The sequence below is a fragment of the Hermetia illucens genome, chromosome 3 (assembly GCF_905115235.1).
Source record: "Hermetia illucens chromosome 3, iHerIll2.2.curated.20191125, whole genome shotgun sequence".
Taxonomy (NCBI): domain Eukaryota; kingdom Metazoa; phylum Arthropoda; class Insecta; order Diptera; family Stratiomyidae; genus Hermetia; species Hermetia illucens.
The window spans coordinates 156,726,131-156,741,479 of NC_051851.1; the positions used below are offsets into that span (position 1 = coordinate 156,726,131).

At 43.8% G+C, this 15,349-nt stretch overlaps 1 protein-coding gene across 1 annotated transcript in view; it reads left to right on the plus strand.

Annotated features, from left to right (window-relative positions):
- The window catches only part of LOC119651245 (serotriflin-like), a 77,565-nt gene that overhangs the window by 4,557 nt on the left and 57,659 nt on the right, over positions 1-15,349 (plus strand). The window lies entirely within an intron of this gene.

Genomic DNA, 15,349 nt, shown 5'->3' on the forward strand with positions numbered 1-15,349 from the left:
TTGAAAGTGGTCCCGTCTGGAGAGGCCCACGTATGTTTGTGGACCGCTTTCCGCGCAAATCAGGTACTTCCAACAACCATTTAGTGTGACCTTGCTAATTGAATAGTCCGCAGTCCGTTATCATTTGTTCTTTCGTGTAAGCTATGGGAGCCAACGTATCGCCAATTGGTATGGAGCGGCAATTTTTCTTCTATTTGCTTCCAATTGCAAAGACATTGCCCAGACTGGAGCTGTATAAAGCAAGATGGAGCTGACAACTCTTGAGATAAGGAACCGACGGCTTTGCCTAGGTTCACCTAGATTTGGTAACATTCTTGCCAACAATGTAGCTACCACGGAAGCTTTGGTTGCTCAATTTTCAAAATGGGACTTGAATTTCAGGCTTTAGTCAACAATGATTCCTAGGTATTTAAGCGTTGGTTGGCACTGTATGATGTGTTCAACAATCCTGACCTTTATCGATGTTTGCTTCCTTCGCTTGGTGATCAAAACTACCTCGGTTTTATGCCCTGCGAGCGTCAGACCAGCTTCTTCTAGCCAAGACCTGATTTCAAAAATTGCCTCGTTTGTGAGTACCACCACCTCATCAATATCTTGTGCCACGGTTGTCACTCCGATGTCGGCTGCGAAGCCAATGATTGTCACTCTTTTTTACAGTTGCAACTTTAAAATTGCGGCATAGATTATTACCCACACGAGAGGGACGAGGACTGATTCTTGTGGAATACGTCTTAGGTCCATCGTCCGAATCGTAACACAATATCCTCTCACGGAGAAATTCCATGACTATGGAGCGCCTAGTTTGGCTAAAGCAGCAATTATTTTGCTAAATTTTGCCATGTTGAAGGCATTCTTCACGTCAAGAGTAACTACTGCGCAAGATTTATTGCCCTCCATTGCTTTTTCCGCAATTTCCGTCACCGTGCTGATCGCATTGACAATAGATCCTGCCTTTCGGAATCCGAACTGCCTGTCTGAGAGACTATCCTCCTTTTCTGTGATTAGTACAAGCCTATTGAAGATGGCCCGTTCGAAGGGTTTGCCGATATCGTTTAGCAGACATATAGGCATATATATATAAGACGAAGGTTTATTTGGCTTCGGGACTAGCCCAAGTTTCTGTTTCCTCCACTTTTCTAGGAAAGTCCCATCTTTGAGGCACGTCGTAAATGTTTCAGCGAACCACCTTGCAACTGTTTTGACGGCCATTGTCAGTGCTTTATTCGGAAGGCCGGGGCTTTATTTTTGGCAATCTAGGTTTCTAGGACTTCTTCAACGGTTATCTCGGGAATTTCATCGGAATTTAACTGGACAGTGCGTAGGTTCGATTCACTTGAAACTTTTGGGAAGAGAGTACTAATGATGTCCCGCAGCAAATCCCACAGCGTTCACCCTTTATTGATACCATGATTGCCTTTTATGCACCTCCCCATGGGCCGGAGTCTGCATCCTTGCATGACTTTTTGAAGTGGTCACTTTTACTTCTAGAGATGGCTGCTTGCAGTTTTTTCTTCGCTTTCGTGTAATTTTTCAGACTCAGGCCGGTTTCTGCTGCGTTGGATGTGTCCCTTGGCTTTCAAGCAAACTTTGCGAAGTTCATCGATTTCGGCATTCCACCAGAAGTTGGGCATTCGTTTCTTGAGTACAGTGCGGCGTGGCATGGAAGCGTCACATGGTTTTTGTATCATTTCAAGAACCTGCTTCACCTTTTCTTCTCCGTTTCCCATTGGCATCGCTTCCTGCAGAAGTATCACTACACTACACTTTGACCACCCCCACCATCCTTTGCATTTGTATGGTTGAAGAAAATCATTGCACATTCTCGGTCACTTGCCCTCTGTGTATGCGATGCAGTGCATTCGTTTACAGCCACGTGGTTGCCAGCACAGATGTTTATGGCTTGCCAAATGGGACAAGGAAACACACAGTTACGCCTCCGTGGATTTACGTGAGTACCTGTCCAGTGGACTTAATCCCACTGTCTTCTTAAGACACGGATTTATTTTGTGACCACAATCAGAGCCTTGCTAAGATGAGCGCAGCGGTACCAGTTTATACTGGTTCAGTTTATTCTCTACCGAACTATGGAGTTCGGTATCCATGTTACAACGCAACAACATGTTTGAAGGTCTCTGCTCGCTTGAACATAACCCCATCAAGTTCCCACTAGGGGGTCAACCGCAGCAGCAACCGAGCTTCGAATTCACATCCTCAAGGGATTCTCCTGGAACATGTGATTATCCTGGTTCCCGCGATACCAGTATAACCGTGGTAGGGTTTCGTGACCAAAGCCAATCCAGATAAGTCCCTGTGTAGTTTCGCCCGTCTTCTGAGCACTAGTGGAAAAATAGGAATAGTATTTTTCCCATTTGTTCAGTGCCCATGGTGAATATAATATTTTTATGGAGCCGATTGATTTTTTCTAGCAATCCATTCAACAGCGATTTGTCCACGATGGCTACAACATTATCAACACATCTAACCTTAAAAGTGGGCATTATCCTACGCGGTTCCATTAGTTCCTCTAAACCTGCCATAAACATTTCGCTTAGTAGAGGGGAAAGTGAGTTACCCATTGCCGAGCCTGCGGTGGTTTTGTAGTATTTATTCCGGAAGGTGAAATAGTTTTCACTGATACATATTGACGCTAGCTTTGTATATTGCGATTCTCCCTCTTTTCCCTGGTTGAGGTTCGGTATTTGTTGAGCCACGTTTCGAAGTTGAGTAGGGCCTGTTTGAGGGTATACTAGGAAAAAGTGCTTTCACATCGCACGAAACTAAGATTTCATGTTGCCTAATTTTAGCATCCTTCAGATTCTCAACCACCTGGAAGCTGTTTTTTACGACATATTTGCTACGATAGTTACCGATAGTGTTGACTTCTTGTAGTAACCATTTCACAATATTATAGGTAGGGGAATTAGGGTCCGTGATAATTTCACATGTTTCGTTATCATTTTTATGTACCTAGCCAAAGAGGGATTCATCATGCGTAATGCGGCTATGTTCTTGACAAGGTCAACACATTCCTTTTGTAGAGTTCTGTAGTTTTCATCGCCTCGCCCTCGGTGACACACAAGGTCAGTTGGGCATCGATTGGTAAACAAAGATAACATCTAAGCAGATTGAAAACAGTGCGGCTAGCGGAGGATTACGTAACACGAGAGGTGCTAGTCTACCGTCGTCTTTGTATCGTTTCCTAAATTCAATAAAGCCGTGGGCTGTCGTCAACTTTCCAACTTTCTTGTTGCATAATCAATATACACTTTAAACAACCCGTTCTGAAGTATTGACGAGCACTGGGCGGCCATTAAAAGTCAGTTGGTTCAATTTTTAGATTAAACAAGTAAATTTGCGTAGATGGAACCATGATCGAGATACTCTAAAAATACGCTCGTCAGTGGCCAGGTGACAATACGATGATGTTCTTCTGTGACCAACTTAAATCCGATAATAATGGCCCTTGGTGAAAACAGTGCACTCTCAACGAGATGGGGCTCAGTTCAGGTCAAGTAGGGGTAGGTAGGTAGTGTTTGACCAGAGATCCTTCTTTGATCACAGTTGAATACTTTTCAGTCTAGAGACCTTTAGAGACCCCAGGAGGATCGACTGGAGAAAGTTTGGTCAAGTAATTAAGAACAAACTCTCCGGTGCGCAAATTGGTAAGATTGGCACGACAGACGAACTGGAGTCAAAAGTCAGGGCTCTGGAAAAGGCACTCGATACGGTCTTTAAAGTCTCTTGCCCTACTAAGTACAGCAAAAAGACATTGCCACCGTGGTGGAATGAAGTTCTCTCTAGCCTCAGAAAGCTGACCAGAGAAATCTTCAACATCTGCTACAGGCAAAAATATTGGCAGCCATTCAAGGACTGCCTGAAAAAGTACAAGTCGGCCATCAGGTCCGCCAAGAGGCGGTCTTGGTTGGACTATTGTCAGAACATCGAAAGGACCAGTGAATTCGCGAGGCTCAGTAAGATTCTGTCCAAGGCAACTCTGGAGCTGCTGGTTCAAATGCAGTTTCCCGCCAGCGAAGCGGACTGTGAGTCAGAACCTTGTTTGGGGGGGGGGGGTTGTGCGAGACTAGCGGGTAGTTACCAAGAATAAGACGGGCTGGGCTAGAAACAGCTTGCCAGTCATGCTACAGAAGCAACAGGAAAGGGTTCTGCGTGACTTGTTGAGATTTACCGGAGCTGCATCTCTTTAGGATACGTACCACAGTCCTGGAGGCACGCCCGAATGGTTTTCATACCGAAAGTGGGCAGACGCGGTCAAGAGTCCGCGAAGGACTTTTGACCAATCCGCCTGACCTCTTTCGTGCTGAAGACCCTAGAGCGCGTCCTAATTATGGAGAGAACGCCTTTTCCTAATTCCCAGCATGTCTATCTCAAAGGAAAATCACGACGTAATTGGCACGGTTGAGCATTCGCGGCAGTATGAGGAGTATACCCTAGCTGCCTTCTTGGATATAGAGGGAGTTTTTAACAACGTTAGTACCAACACAATCAAGGAAGCCTTGACCAGTATTGAATTGAAGGGGTACCTCACGCATTGGATTATATCCAAGCTAAGCCGTGAACAGATGCACGCCCCAGGGTGGCGCCATCTCATCGGTGCTCTGATTAAGAGTAATGGACGGAATTTTACGTACATTGGACAGCAGCGGGATGAAGGTGGTGGCGTATGCCGATATTAGTATCAGGAGGAAGGAGTGTTGCGAAAGGTGTGCCTGTGGACCGTAAAATGTGGACTCAGCATAAACCCAACCAAAAACGGAACTGATGCTATTCACCACCAAGACCACGGCTGAATGAACAAAGATTGGTTCTTTCCTCTAATGAAAAGTATCTGGGTGTAATCCCGGATCCAAAGCTAAATTGGAGATTGAACATAGAACTGAATGTTAAGAAGGCCTGCAAGAGAACCTTTGCAAAGAAATGGGGTCTCCTGCAGATGATGGTTTTCTGGTTGTACACAGTTGTAGTGCGCCCGATCCTAACGTATGGCTCTATTGTATGGTGGAAGGCTTTGAAGAAAAAATACAATAGGATGAAGGTTAATAGTATTTAAAGAACCGCGTGTGCAGGTGCTACTGGGGCTCTGCAGTCCTGTTCAGCAGATGCTCTCAATGTACTCCTGGATCTCTTCCCCCTAGACCTCCACTTTAAATATGTTGCTGTTGTCCGGATGCTGGCCATTGAAGTCTTACGGTCACAGCAACATCCTAAATGAAGTTCCTCGGGAAATCGGTTCGCGGGGGTTTTCTCGAATACACACAGTGTCTCCAAGTCGTATGGTCTTCCAGGTTTCGCTAGTGTATTCCAGGTAGAGGTACTGGCTATATTGGAAGTCTGTCTATGGCTGAGCGAAATTCGAGCCCCAAGCGTAACATAGCCATTCTAACCGACAGCCAAGCGGCCATCAAGGCCCTGTTCTCAGCGACGGCATCTTCCAGGCTGGTGGGGCAGAGGAGAGATGCGCTGAACCGTCTGGGCGGCACGCTCAAGGTCATTCTTTTCTGGGTTCTCGGAAGCTCAAGGTCATTCTCTTCTGGATTCCCGGGCATAGGACATAGAAGGGAATGAGCAGGCTGACGGATTGGCCAGGCGAGGCTCTGCTCCTGGCAGTCCTTCAGCGAAGACAGCCGGTGTTCCGCTGGAGGCTGTCGGGGGCCGAGTCTACTCGCACTACCTAGCAGCCGCGGGCCTTAGATGGCGAAAGCTTACGAGCTGTGCCAAGTCAAGGAGAATTTGGCCCGCTTATAAGATCGCCCGATCACGAGAGCTCCTGTGCTAGACGCATGCAAATGCATTCAAGATCGCGGCGGTCTGCGCGTGGCACTGGCCCATAGGGGACCATGCCACTAGGCTCGGCATACGCTACGATTCACATTGCCGAAGCTGCGGAGAACGAAGGGAAACCCTGATGCACTTTCTCTGCGATTGTCCAGCTCTGGCTAGAGTCACGCTGCAGACACTGGGTAAACCATTCTTTGGGGTCCTCAGAGAGACTTCTAGTTGCAGGGTGGGAAAGCTGATTTCTTTCGTGAATGCTACCGGCTGGCTTTGAAGATCCGAGCCGGCTTGACTCTGCCTCCCTGCTCCCATAACAACAGTCACCGTCTTAGGAGTTCGTGGGATCAAAACGGCGCACCAAAGCGCTAATTGGACTCCTCGGAGTGGCTACTGATACCTACCTACCTCAGGTCAGATACTCCTTCAAACAATTATTTTAATGATCGAGCTCTTCAGAAAATTTTATGATTTCTGGGACGCTCCTTTTAAATATTGTCTCCAGTGTATCTTTTCCCTTTTGTTTACTACTCTGATGTTTGACTACAGATTTATCTGCAAAACATTCACCATAAAATAGATCAAATTACATTTTCTATAAGAATCTATATTGTCTTATGATCAAAAATAACATTGCCCATCATTCCTCGGATAATAAAGTGAAAAATTCAGCAGAAATGATATAATAAAGTGACTTTGTAAACAAAGCTGGAATCCGTACCAATAAATTCTGAATTATTTATTATAATTCAATAAACAAAATCATATTTACTCGCTTACGGCGCCAGAATCTCCTAAATGACCTTGTAATATTGGATGATGACTTATAACCTGCAAATGGTCCACTAGCATCTTTGGATTACTCATAGATGATATTTATCTGCTGGTCCTAAAATCAAATCTAATTTATCAAATTAGAAAAGAGTAAGATATTCAATGTCAAACTTTCTCTGGCTCTCTGTATCTTGATAAATAGCTCTTGACAATTTTTTCACGATTTAAATATTTTCAGACATTTTTGTGTATAAATTACGTACCCCATCAACCTAGTGAACTTTTTATGCCAGACATTTGCCTCTATAATGTCTCGTGGTAATTTTATTTATTGATTCATCTAGAATTTATACAACATCCTCTTCCTTGCTCCGTTATGCATTCTTGGAGATTTTGATTTTAGAATTAAAACTGACTCGTGTGAATTCCATCTTTTTTTTTGAAGTCCTACATAGTTGTGAGGATTCCTCCGGCTGCGGAGGAGGAGGAGTTGTGAGGATTCCTCCGGATTTAATTCGATATATTGATTCAACCCGGCATTTATTTATCACTATAACAAGGTGTGCAGGAAATAAATTTTAACCTTGGTGGATTTAAGATTTTCTGGGAGAAAACAAATAAAAGTTTTAATGCGTTTGCTATTTTGGTTCCTTGAGAAATTGAAGCTAACGAGAAAGATGACGGGAAGGATTCCAAAAATATTTACGGAAAATGTTCAACTCAAGTTTGTTGCCAATTGAAAGTGTCAATAAATTTTAAAAAATCAAATGTATTTGGGGATTTACTTTAATTAGACATTATTTAGCATTTTTCCGTCTGGACATTGCAAATTTGGTCGGCGAGAAAGTTCAGTGACCATTTTTTTGGGGCTGCAAATATCTTTTGATAGTACTCCTAAGAAACTGCGTATATCCAGCGGTGATACAAATTTGACACTTTAATAGCATGTTCATTTCCATTAACACATTCATATCTCTATTTAAGATTTGTAAGAATGCAAGAGAATCTATGGTGTTGACACGTTTATGATTGAAATCAAACGATTTTTGGGGCATGGCCAAGAAAAGTGTCTGGGTTGTAGCAAGATGAGGAAGAAATGGACAAAAATTTATATTTTGGACTTTCACTCTTCAGTGATCGTCCTCGTGTTATTTATTAGAAAATATATGGTTTAGAATTGATACCAAATGTAATTATATAATACAAGTTATGAAATGAATGTTTAAATTCATACAAAGAATTTATGGTGCGAACACCATGTATAGATACTTTTAAAATAGACGAAACATTTTTGAGTAATTCGTTCTTGAATGAGTGGTGGGTGTAGCTACAAGATTTAAATTAAAAGATTATTCTTTTAAGAAAGATATTTTATGGAAAAGAACTACTAATATATCACTTTCCCTGAAAAGGAAGAAATTTCATGTAGAATCATAAAAAAATGTTAATGGATTGGGACATGTGGTATAATTTGCCTAGGCTGGGAAGTGATAAAAAGCTTACCGTGTCAGATAGAATTTTATGTTCAGCACTTTGTGAATTTTGGTTACTTTATTGAGATAGAGACTGGTATTATGTTCATTTTTTATGATCTAAAGTGATGTAACAAAGAGCATTAGAATTTAAGTAGGGGAAAAGTTAAAAATTTCTATTTAAGGCATGCACGAGCCAGTGAAGTTGTGTTTTATTCTCATAAATGATAATTATAAATTCAAATTTGGGAAAATGAACATGTAGCTAGATGGGTTGTAGACATATTGTGGGGTAAATGGGATTTTAAATATTAATTATTTTATTTAAACTTTTTTTAACTTAATTTAAATTACTATATAAATTAGATAGAGACGAATCACCTCTCTCCTCCGGCTAATCTTGTCTGGAATTCCAACTGACACCGAAAAACAATTTTCGCTGTCAAAAACACGCAATTTGTTCATTCTGCCATAATACTCCACCCCCAGCTGAAACTTAAGGGAGTTTCAGCGGGGAATCAGATGCTTGGCTCCCTCAGCCCGGCTGCCCCAAGTCAAAACGGACGCGCGTGCTCCTCTCGTATTGGACCGTTTGACCGTGCCCTCGACGTTGAGGCTATAATCATGTCGGTCTCACTTGAGGACTTTGAAGGGGCCCTCATTAGGTAGTTGCAGCCGCTTTTGAGGGGCATCCGTCCTAATTAGGACATGTGTACAGGATTCGAGACCCCGCCGACTTTACCTTTGGAATTGCTTCTTGAGCAGATGCAACAAACCTGTAGCGTTGAGTCCCATCTGATGTCGGTCGCTGCTGGAGTCTCTCCCCGTATACCAGCTCCGCGGTACTTGCAGCAAATTCTTCGCGGTTGGCTGTTTAGAGGCCAAGAAGAACCATTGCCAGGACTTGCGACCAAGAAGGGTTGTCTTGGGTCGTTATATAGCTGCCTTCAGCGTCTTGTGCAACCTTTCGAGCATCCCATTGGACCATTGGGTAGCACGCGGTTGACCGGTACATTTAAAGCCGAGGAGTTTGCCCAGTTCTGCGAAAAGGGAGGACTCAAACTGCATTCCCTGGTTGGTGATCATAATTGCCGGCATACTAAAGCGTAGAATCCATTCTCGACAGAGGACCTGTGCACAGACTGTGCAGTAATGTCTTTCAGAGGTATCGCCTCCATAAATACTTTCCAGTGACTAACCGATTTGTTGTCTGAATGCCTGGATGCACCAGATGGTGAACGGCATGAAATACTTCCATTTCGAGTTCGCCCGGAATATATGGTCTTGGTCCCTTGTCTGAGGTCTTGCAGTATATACTGGATGTTGAGCTGAAGATATGAAACTCTTAAAAAGTGTATTTCAAGTTGGGCCGCAAGTTCTGAAGAACTGTGTCCTCCATCTGCGCCTCTTAGAATGCCTTAAAATCGACTATGGCGGGGATCTTGATCTCTGCAACACGTGACAAAGCATCAGCAACCACGTTATCTTTTCCAGACACGTGTTGAATGTCGGAAGTGAACTGACTGAGAAAGATCGAGTGCCGAAGTTGGGGAGGGGCGCTTGGCCGGACTTTTGTTTTAATGCAAAAATGCAACACGTGACAAAGCATCAGCAACCACGTTATCTTTTCCAGACACGTGTTGAATGTCGGAAGTGAACTGACTGAGAAAGATCGAGTGCCGAAGTTGAGGAGGGGCGCTTGGCCGGACTTTTGTTTTAATGCAAAAAAGAGTGCCTTCAAGGGAATACCGGAAGTATTTAATTGCAAGGTACGCGGCGAGTAACTCGCAATCATAGGTGCTGTAGTTCCGTTGAGTGAGATTGAACTGTTTGGAAAAGAAGTTCAACGCCTGCCAGATTTGATTCACTTTTTGGTGAGGAGCAGCATCTGTGGCAATGTCAGACGCCTCGAAGAATACGGCTAGGGGTACATCTTGCTGAGGGAATGCTAGAAGTGTAACATCCGCCAGCTGTTGCTTGTCTCAAACGCCTGGACAGCCTCTGGGAAACATACAATCAGATGAAAATGTTTGGTTTTCGGCCCAGATAAGAAGGCGTTAAGGATTAACTAGTGGTGGTGGTGGGCGGCCCTGGGTAAGAAACGACGATAGAAATTTAACATGCCCAAGAAGCTTCTCAGATGCTTAACAGTTTTCGGAAGCGGGAAGCATGAAATCGATTGCACCTTGACTGGCTCCGGTTGGATGCTTCAGGGGTAGTTAGGTGGCCGAGGAATCTCACCTGCGATTGCAAGAATTGGCAATGTTAAGAACTAGACCGGCCTCAGAGAGAAAATCTGATCTGATGCTGATTTGCCTGAAGTGAGGCCTCTTTGGTATGGACCAATGATGTTCTGGTCGTATGGGGCTATCCGACCTAGCAAGATACTGGAGAATATCTTATAGATGGTACTTAGCAACGTGATACCTTTATAATTGCTGCACTGCGCGATATTTCCTTTTTTATGTATGAGACAGATAATGCCTCTTTGCCTCTTGTATTGATTAGCTGATCTAATTGGCCGGCTCTTGGCGACTTTTAAGCCGATGAATTGCTCGGACTGTTTCTTCTATACTTGGTGGTGGCAGTATTTGTCCGTCGTCTTCAATTGGTGGGACCTCCAACTCGCCGATGTTCTGGTTCAGTAGTTCATCAATATACTCAACCCATCACTCCAATATGCCAATTCTGTCGGAAATCAAATTTTCCTCTTTGTCTAGGCAGGATGAGCATCGAGGTATGTAAGGTTTCATCCTGCTGACTTGTTGGTAAAACTTCCGCCCACAGGCTTCCTTTTTTCGTCTGTGAAGTCAAATAGGAATACATTTTAAGTTTAGCTCAAAGATCTAAAAAAATATTATTAGTTCCAATTCTGGAAAGATTTAGTAAAATAAATATATCCTTAAAAAACAAGAACAAGTTTTCTTTAAGGAACATTCTGAATATTTCCGTTTCTGGAAGACGCCTTCAGGTGGCAGGCAGGAAGCCGTCTGAATTGAGGTCACAGTGGATTGTACCCTGACTGAATGGCAAATGCCCCAGAATCGGCCAGGCACACCCAATACTTACAGTGAAAAGGGTTATGTTCTAGGCAGGGATCTTGGCGTGTCTGATGAGAGTGGAGGGGACGACTATCCTGGGCACAAAGGGGCGGATATTGGTGGGTTGTAACTTTAATATCACTCACTCAGACTCCTGAGTGAAAAGAATTCTCCAAATGGCGGCGAAAACAGTACTAGTTTTAAACACCGGATCCACCCCAACGTTCCGGCACCCAGACTGCCAGGGAAGCATTCCGACGTCGGAGTCACTGATGTCGCTGGTGGACGGGTGGCGAGTTTTGAAGCGACGATCGATACATTGCCTTCGAGGTGATTCACACAAACTCTCAGTGTGCGCCACCCTAGTCCCCTTTTAGTGCGTGAAGCGTGGCAATGGTGAACACCGTGAACTTTGTCGAAAATCTTGGAGCAGTTGGGGCGCTCTGAGGGTAGTAGCACTGCAGCTGAAACTGTCGTAAATTCTGTTATGAACCTGATAACGGCAACTTGCGGAGCTTCCATGCCAGGACGGCATCGAGATGTGGCATGCTTTCTTTGCATTGGTGAGCGGCGAAAATTGTAGGGTTCCAAAAGGAGTGCCACAAATTTCGCCGCTTGACACAACGTCTATACAAGTGGGAGGTGGCATGTACCATAATGACAGAGTGCAGATCAGCTGAAAGGAGGCTCCGCAGCGCAATAAAGAGGAGCAAAGCGATGAGGTGAATGGTATTAAACTGGTAACCCGAAAAATCGGGGCGCTACGGAAACTCTTTTCACTTAAGGTAGAGCAGATGGACCTCATTGAACGAACACTATTCCCAACGCACGGATGATGACGGCGGCGCGGAGAACGGCGAGGTTTACCCTTTTTTTTCTATAAACGAGTCGAAAGAGGCAGTCCTCTCGATGCAAACCAAGACCCGATGGTATTCCAGCACAAGTATACAAACTGGTGCTCCAACATCTGCCAAACCTACTGCTCGGCGCATTCAACGTTTGCCTGAAAAGGAGCATTATCCCTTCCCTTGCTGCAGGAAAGCAAAAGGCGACGCTGAGTTGCTGACTTCATACCGACCATTTTGTATGCTTGACAATGATGAGAAAGTGCTCAAAAAGCACATCAGAGGTAGACTCGCTGAAGCGATACGCGTTGTAATGCAAGTCGTGGATGCCGTTCATCGAAGGGAGGCACACCGCCGCCGAGCTCGACGGGTGGTGCTCCTCGTAACGTTTGACGTTAGAAATACCTTTAGTTCCGTGGAAAGCCATTCTAGCTAGACTGTTGAGGGAATCATTTTATGATAGTCTGCTGAGACTCGATATGTCAGAAGAGTCACGCCTGGTCAGTTACGATGATGATGTCGCGGCGCTTGTTGCTGGATGCACTGTCGAACTGGCGCCAGACAGACTTGACATATTGATGCGGCGGGTATTCGGATAGATCTTATGGACTGCTCATGGTTTCAACTTTGCTCTGTAAAAGTGGTCATCCTGACTAAAAAGAGAATTTTGGTGCTGCGTTCTGTATCCATCGGCGAGTTGATAATGGAGTTTTTGGGTGAATCAAAGCATGAGCGAATACGGCTGCAGCTGAAGTTTCGGTCTTCAAAATGAGACTAGAGGCAAATGGACTGGCAACTTAGGTGCGTGGCTAAATCGGAAGCATGGTGAGAGTGGTTTTTTCTTTATCCAGCTCTTAAGTGGGCAAGGAAGTTTTGAGTCTTACCTGCTCAAGATTGGAAAGGCAGGATCTCCTGGTTGTATGTTTTTCCATAGAGTGAGAGGCGACGCCCATCACCCTTTTTTTTCTTGTGGAAGGTGAGATGGGATTTGTCAGTAGCTCTATTTAAACATAGGGAGGGCCGATCGGCAGGGGGTTCCTCGAATTAACAGTTCCCTTTCTTCTCTCCCCTCCCGTTTGTGAAGGAAATGCCCTGAGGACTTCGAAAGGGAGGAATGCTCGGTGGCCCTAAGTAATATGATAAACGGTTCCAAGCTAGTTCTCTGACAATGGAGAGGTATTTAGTTGGTAGTTCGACACTGTACCATTGTGGGAGTCAAACACTCTGGGCGTAAATCAACTTCAAAAGCACTAGCAGAATTTTTATCGAGATACTACCCTTTCAACTATCACCTGGAGCAAATCAGTTTGGTTGGTTTGGCTACCTCAATCTCGGGGAGAGGATGAGGGGACTCCCATTTTCTATGCAGTTCCCGGGGTTCCTCAAAGCTCAGGCGAATAAACCTCGTTAAAGTATTTTGCAAAGCAGAATGTGTATTTGTCTGCATTTGGAAGACGTCTTCAGGTTTACAAAAACCTGCGAGCGTCACACCAGGAAGCGGTTTGAATTAAGGTTTCAGGCGATAGTATAATGGGGTCAATACATGTGGTCAAAGTACTTGCAGCTACGTCTCCCGTGATTCCCTCAAAGGACCTATCTAAGAAGTGATTTCTTATAATAAGTACCTGTGAGGTTACATTGTTCTGACTAGTATTGTTTGATTACGTAGAGAAGATTGAAATATAATTTAGCATGTAATGCTTTTGTCTGGCATATGAAGGAATGTCTGATGACGATTCAGTGGGAATACCAGGAAACTGGATGCAGAAGGATAGTTTTAGTGAAGGACATCTAACACTACCTTATTAGGAGGTGCTCAGAGGTGGCAACCCTGTCGGCTAAACCAAAACCAAGTGGCCGAGGAGAACCTTCATAATGGTGGCACCGGGAGACGCTATACTCACTTTGGCTTGCCGGCCGTGATGCAGTAGACGAATGCTCCAAAGGCCTAATCAGGGCGATCAGACCCGAGTCTGCACTGGGACTCATCTGAAGTGGCAATTTGGTCACGAAACCTTACCAGGGGTATACTGGTACCATGGGAACCGGGATAGCCCCTGGACTCTGATACTTTGGGTGAACACCCGATGTATGTGAGTACAGCTCGGTTGTTTGCGGTTGGCCCCCTAGTGGGAGCTTCATGGAGGTTGTTGATTATGGTCAAGTGAGAAGAGACCTTCGGGCCTCGGTGTGGTGTTGTGTTTCAACACGGGTACCGTGCTCCTTAGTTCGGTAGAGATTTAGGTAGGTCTTGCATCCACTAGTATGAATGCTGAGCCATACACTTGGTATAGACTGGTACCGTTGTTGCTTGTCACAGCGGGGCTCTGATTGTGGTCAGAAAATCAATCCGTGTCTTAAGAAGACCGTGGGATTAAGTCTCCACGACAGGTACCCACGTAAAACACTCAAGGACTCACTACCCTATTAGGATCAAAGAAGATAATATACGGAGTAGCAGAAATAATTCCGATGAGTGTATTTGCGTAAGAAATGAAGTAGAGTAGGAAAAGTGTTTTAAATATTTTTATACGGAACCCACGTTGAGCGCCAATTTTTAAATTGGTCACTCTGACCCAGATTATGGCTTCGGTAGGTATTTGATGAATTCTGATCACATTGTCAGGTTAGACTAAGCATCAGCCAGGAAGAATAGACCTTTTGGCTTTTGAGTTTTGGTTTTTAAAATTTTTCTGTTCAGGTGTATAATTTAAAGATTTTTCAATTTCCTAAACATAAGAGCATCAAATGAAATTATCCATAGAATGAATCAGAATGTGCTTCTGGAATAAAAAATCATCAAACCTTTATTCTTTATTCAAAAACGGACGGAAGCCCCAGGATACCGATTTAAGATCTCACATTTCCCACAGCAGGTGTTCTAAAACCGGCACATGGCACTCATCTTATGTATTTCATTTTCAATTTTCATAGTTTATAAACAATAATTCTCGTTAAATCTGAAATCTATGTTCTCTCATTCGTAAACATTATAAAGTTATGATTAACGATTAATTTTGCCTCATGCCGCGGCACGTTCTTTTGAGATATTCTGATTGATTTCTCATCAAGTATCTTTTTTTGGTAAGAAAAGTCGATGTTGACTTTTAAGTTGGCACACTTTTGAGCAAGAGCGTGTTAGAATATGAATACCAAATGTGTTCATTGCAGAATTTTGCAAAGAAAACTAAGTGGAAAGATAATTTTTCTTTTGATTTTTTCTTTGACTATTTTTTTTTTTGCAAAGAAAGTTACACATATGGCATGCAGCCAAGAAAAATTATTTTAGCAAGATAGATACTATTGATCTACTAGCACGTGATGAGAGATTCAAAAGTGCAATGGATGCTGAGTTCAGGTTGGTTTTTTCACTAATTTGTATTTGTTTATATGGTCTGTGCTTAAACAATGCGTAGGTTCATTGTTG